This window comes from Saccostrea echinata, unplaced genomic scaffold (genome assembly GCF_033153115.1).
Source record: "Saccostrea echinata isolate AGI-Se365-2 ecotype Australia unplaced genomic scaffold, CSIRO_AGI_Sech_v1 ptg000061l, whole genome shotgun sequence".
In the NCBI taxonomy this organism is placed as follows: Eukaryota; Metazoa; Mollusca; class Bivalvia; order Ostreida; family Ostreidae; genus Saccostrea; species Saccostrea echinata.
This window is the reverse complement of record NW_026889810.1, coordinates 358,725-365,000: the sequence shown is the minus strand read 5'-3', so window position 1 is coordinate 365,000 and position 6,276 is coordinate 358,725.

Sequence of the window (6,276 nt, the reverse complement as noted above, 5' to 3'; positions counted from 1 at the left end):
CTATATATCGGTAAGTTTTTTTTTTTTTTTAAATATCTAAACAAGCGCCCCCGTATGGTGCGTATAACACGTTCTGCTATTGACGCCTTTGAATTTTGATTGGCAAAAAAAAGTCGTACTCCTTTTTCTTTTAAAAACTTTTGAAGTAAACGGTTTTTGAATTCTCCTCCACGATCACTTCTAATAGAATTACTTTTTACTCCAGATTCAAATACCAATTTCATGGCATTTAATACATCTTTGCACTCTTTTGACGTAATGCAACCACACGTAAATATTTGGAAAGAGTGTCATTCAAAATTAGTAAATACTTAACATCATCATTTTCTTTGACAGGTTCTGCACATCCATAAGATCCATGCTCCATTGAACATTCCGTCCACTAACTCTAATGTTTGGAACTCTAGTCGGTCGTCGAACTTGTCTCTGTAATGTATAGGCGTCTTGTTTCTGTAACCATTTTGTAATAAAATATTTACTAAATTTAAACTCTTTATTTGATTTCAAAGCGGTATAAAGTTTGGATGGTGTGGTGTAAGCTGCTGGGTTAGAAATATCATAATAGTATTGTTCTAAAAACTTCTCTTTCTCGGTCATTTTAAAAACTGTAGTCTTTTACGTCGTTTTCCAAATTTGTGAACAAAGACTGCTTCCACATGTCCGTACAAACGTAGACGTTCATGTTATTCCAAAAAATTATGAGTTCTTCTTGATCACATTTACATTTTGCCAGCAAATCACTATAAATTTTCTCTGTGTCCAGCTTGATGAAGGTCAATTCAAAGTATAAAATTAGTTTGATATAATTAGAGTCAATCAAACAAGAATGTTCAGTTTGTGATTGGTGTCCAATTTCACATCCATTACATCTCTCGAGGGACAGCTCGCTTACATTTTGCCATAATTGTTCAATGCAAAGCTGGTGAAATAATTTAAAATATCTGTTTTCTTCATCCATCTTGTGAAGTGTCAGCATTATGAGTCATCACAAAAAAAATCTAAGCATATATACTGTAGGTGTTAGCGACATGGTTGACTAAGTTTCATTATCTCAAAAATATGTATTTAGGTCAACATTTTTCTCCTGACAATTACTTCTTTTGTAGAAAAACAATCGATGATATCATATCCTTTCTTCATGTTTTCTTTATAGTTTAACATACAATCAGATTTCTTGTTAAACCATTCAGATTCCAACAACACAGAACATTTATCATCTTGTTTTACAGAGGAGTAGGTTATCACTTGCCATTTATATTGAATGGTCCCAGGAGCTAATTTACGCATGTCGTCACTGTCTGGTTCCATGGTTTTAAATGATAAAATGACAGATAGTACCTATTTATAAATTAAATATTCTAGGTGGGTGGGACGATTATAAGCCTTTTGTATAAATAAATAGAATATCCTTCTGAGTGGGTGGAGACTACTTTGAGCCTTTGGTATAAATATATAGAGTTAGCCTTCTTAGTGGGTGGACTCTACTGTGAGCCTTTGGTATAAATATACAGAGAAAGCTTTTCATATATCTGGTAAGAATATATAGTTAAATGGGTGGGTCATATATGTAACAGTAAGCCTTCCGAAGTCTTCCGAGTGGGCGAAGACTATTGTAAGCCTTTGGTATAAATGTATAGAGCAAGCCTTCTGAGTGGGTGGAGACTGCTGTGAGCCTTTGGTATAAATATATAGAGAAAGCCTTTCATCTGATTAGCATAATTGGTAAGAATATATAGTAAATTGGGCGGATCTTATTATATAAATAAATAACTATAAAGAGTGTTGTAGTACAGCATATATACCACTACTAATATTCACCATTTTTTAATCATGCAGCTTAGGATACTAGTAATTGGAAAACCCTTTAGCTTTACAGTGTAGAAACAACATTCTGATAGATATTTCATCTTTACAATTTTGACTATTGTAACACAATTTTTTTTCAGTTATTATTAAGAATTGTTCAAAAGGAAAAAGATCCAAAATAAACTATATTTTTTTAAACAATTCCAAAAGTGTTTAACATTTTTTGAATCTGTACTTGAGAACTTGCATATATAAATATTGCATACATTATGGCTTCATATGAGATTCTGGAATTGTACACATTTCTAAAATAGATCTATACATAAAAAATTAATGGTTTATGGCCATAATGGGTATATAAGGACCCTTTATACACCAGTGGAATATACTTTTGGGACATTGAGAAGTCTTTGTTGTATAAATAGTCATTTATACAACGGAAAAAATTATCAAAAATGAAAGTATTGAATAATAAATATTCTAATGCTTATGTAATACATATAAATTATGGTATCCTTATTAAAATTACATGTAAAACTTTTGCTGCATATATACCCTTTTAGATGGATTTAAGATGGCGGATGATCTATTTATAGATGTATGACGTAAGGTAATGTAATATGCATCATATTTATTTATAGAATTAAGATGGCGGATGGTCTAATTATAGATGTACGGCGTAAGATGATGTAATTATGAATCATATTTATTTATAGAATTAAGATGGCGGATGGTTTAATTATAGATGTATGATGCAATAATAGGTCTTGTGGTAGATTTGATTACGTAAAAGTGGTGTAATCTTTAGATGATGATGATTGAGCATGCGTTCACAAGTTCTATTATAGATTTTATTGGTTCTTGACGTATAGTGTAATACCTTCTTTGTTTTTATTGTGCAATGGTCAATGATATTTAACATTCTATGGAACTTTACCAAGACTTTTTTAATCAAAATCTACATTATTGACATATTTTTAAACAAATACAATGATCTCAAACGAAATATTTTCTTAATGAGTAAATTATGGAAATGAAATTTATTACGTATTACACAGTATCTATTTTTTAAATTGTACACTTTTATATACAATTGTTATTTATAAAGATAAAAAACAATGCTGAAAACTGTGAAAAAATCTTAGGATACTTCATTTGAAATATAAGTGATATGTAACTTTTTATAATCATACATGTTATTGTATTCAACAAAACAACATATTTGTGCTCAGGTGCTTGATCTTTTTTTAAGGTAAATTAGATTTACAAAGAGTTTGCATATACTTGAGATATGATTGTAGTAAGTTATAATTTACATAGAAAATAAATTAAGGGTGTTTAGATCCGCTCAATATATCTGATATATATGTATACCGTGATGTTTTCAAATAATATATTCAGCGTAAACTGTGAGAAGTATGAATGTAAGACTGAATTAAAAAAATGATATGAGTTAAAAAAAAAAATACTCGTGTAGATTGATAAACAGGGCAATATAGTATGTACCAGGTCAGCGTGAACATTAATGCGAGTTAGTGTGACCTCAGATCACCTATCTGTTGAAAACTGAATACGATAGAAAAATTTCCCCTCTACTGTGTAAATATAGGAATGATAAACACGTTAAAATCAATTAATTACAAACAATGTTTCCATTCATCGTTTTGGTAAGTTTTTTTAGTTAAATATGTGAGGTCTTCTAGTAGAATGAATGATATACCCCTATTTTTTTTTATTTGTAAAAAAATGATTCATAAGATAATAAGTGATAAAATTGCGACCCCATACAAAATTATCAGATACACTTTGCCACAATGGTTCAAAAGAGGAACGTGATTTTTTTTTTTTTTTTTTGGACAATCGTTTTGTCTTTAAGTTTACAAAAAGAATGTCAACTGTATACCCGATGCTGCAGGGAAACTACCAGGGGTTTTTACTGCGGAAAATTCTGTTTCTGTGTATCATTTTGTACAATCGACTACAAACCGCATATAAGTCTTCAAATTGCGACTGGCGTCCGATATTTGAAAGTACCTGCAAGAATTTCGGTAGAACTACTGCTAAAAGAACCAGAAAGAGAACAATATCATGCAAGGGTAAGTTCTTTTTTAAATAATAATAATGTAAGATTAGATGGCTGCGCACGTAGTAACGATAAACACGATATCTGCCTTTGTATAATCTACAGCTTGTGTCACTATCAAAATGTAAGAAATAATTAAATACAAGTTAACGAATTTAGAGCATCGTGACTCTAAGAATAACTGTATCGATATATTTTGAATCGTACAGGGTTTACCTACCTGCGCAGACTGAACCTAGAAAAGAATTCATGTTATAATATAGTTACATAATATGTATACATGATGTATTACTTTTCTCATCTATTTTCAGCAAATACAGGAGATGTCAACTTCAGAAGATACTCAAGCCCCCCAGCGGGTACCGCGAGAACAACAGAGATCAATCCAGCGTCGAAGTGTAAGAAATAAATATAAGTCGTACATAGTTTTTATTTCGGATCTGTATGCAAACACGTGATGTCTATTATGTTATTGATATACATTTGAACTTGGTATATTACTTTTCTCATCTTTCTCGTCTCTGGAGATATCAACTTCAGAAGATACTCAAGCCCCCCAGCGGGTACAGCGAGAACAAAAGTTATTAATTCACCCACAAAGGTGTCGGAAGATAAGAAATAGATACAAGTCGTACATAGTGTTGTTTTGTTTTTTGTTTTTCTGTTTTATTTCGGATGATGTTTAATATTGTAATCATTATGTTATTGATATACATTTGAACTTGATACATAACTTTTCTTTCATTTTTTTCAGCAAACAATACACAAGATGAACTCTCGGGATCTAGCGCCCCAGAGAGTACCACAAGTGCAAGTGCAGCAGCTTATCGAACGGCAAAGGGTTCCAAGACAAGCTCGACATACAACAGGAGAAATAAAAACTTTTGAAGTTAGTTTGCATACCCCGGATACTTCATCGGATGCAGAAGTCACAGGCAGTGACAGTACTTCGCCTTTGATTGATCAAGACGTCACAGATAGTGGCAGTCATAAAACAACTTAACAATTCAACCCTCCTGCTGTAAACATCACAGACAGTGATAGTCGAACCATATGAACAGAGATATATGTCGGTAATGAATATCGATATAATAAAACATATAGTGAACTGCATGTCAAATCTATTTCTAATTATTACTATTTCTTTATTATAATTTTACCCATTGTATTGACACCTTTAGTAGTGTATAAATTAATCAAGTTCATAAAGAAGAGACAACATTCTCTAGAAATAAGTAAAATAACATTAACTGAATTAGCAGGTGTATATAGAGATACATGCACTAAGAGAAAAGATGAAATTTACTGAGGAAGATGAAGACTCTTTTTGTACTAATTCTTTCTTTAGTGATATAAATGCAGAAAATGAATACGAGTCAATTAAAAACGTTTCTGCAGTATACCTTGAACCAATATCAATGCAAAGAACAAATAAATAATAAATGATATTTCTCTTTTTAAGCAATTGCTGCCTTGACCTGTGTGCTTCTCCTCAGTCTTATCCTTCTAACAATTAAGAGGAGAGCCAGACGCTTTAGATCTAGAGTGCTGAACCAAATACCCGAATCAATACCGATGCAAATACCACATAACCCTTATATTTATCCTGTTTTACCACCTTCCTCATCCACAGATCCTCCTTTGCCACTGCAGACGCAATCCTTATTTTCATCTATTACTAGTCTTTCAGAAATCTCTTTGACATATCTACCGAACCTGCTACATCGGCTAACTTAAATTCAGTCACTGAACCACAAAATACTGAATTAATTAGGAACCCTATTGAAATGAGTACATTTTCTAATCCGTATAAATTTCGAAGAATAACACGATCTATGACCAAAAAAAAAAAAAAGAATGAAAAAAAGAACTACACAGATACACGTGATTGAAAACGTATAGATACTTACAAAGTTTTGAAAATACATATAGATATTATATCCACGTCATTTCAAATTTGTTTAAAATCTTAAATATGACAGAAAATGTTTTTTTTTTAATCAGGAATTTTATCGGATGTTGCATATGTTTATAAAGTTATTTAATTGTTGAAGTTATCGGTGTAAATTACAATATTGGCTGAATCTATGTCATCTTGCACTTTTAACTGATACTGAAATTGTTTTTTTTTTTTTTAATTTGGACTTTCATTTGCGTCAGACCGTTCACGGTAGCTCAGTCGGTAGAGCGCTCGCTCCGTGATCGGGAGGTCGTGAGTTCGAATCTCGGCCGCGACAGACCTAAGTCGATAAAAAATAGGTAGCAACTGTTCCTTCGCCATGCGCTCGGCACTTTGAAGTGAAAGTTGCGGGTCCTTCGGATGAGACCTTAAAAACCGAGGCCCCGTGTCACGGCAGGCGTTGGCACGATAAAGATCCCTCACTGCT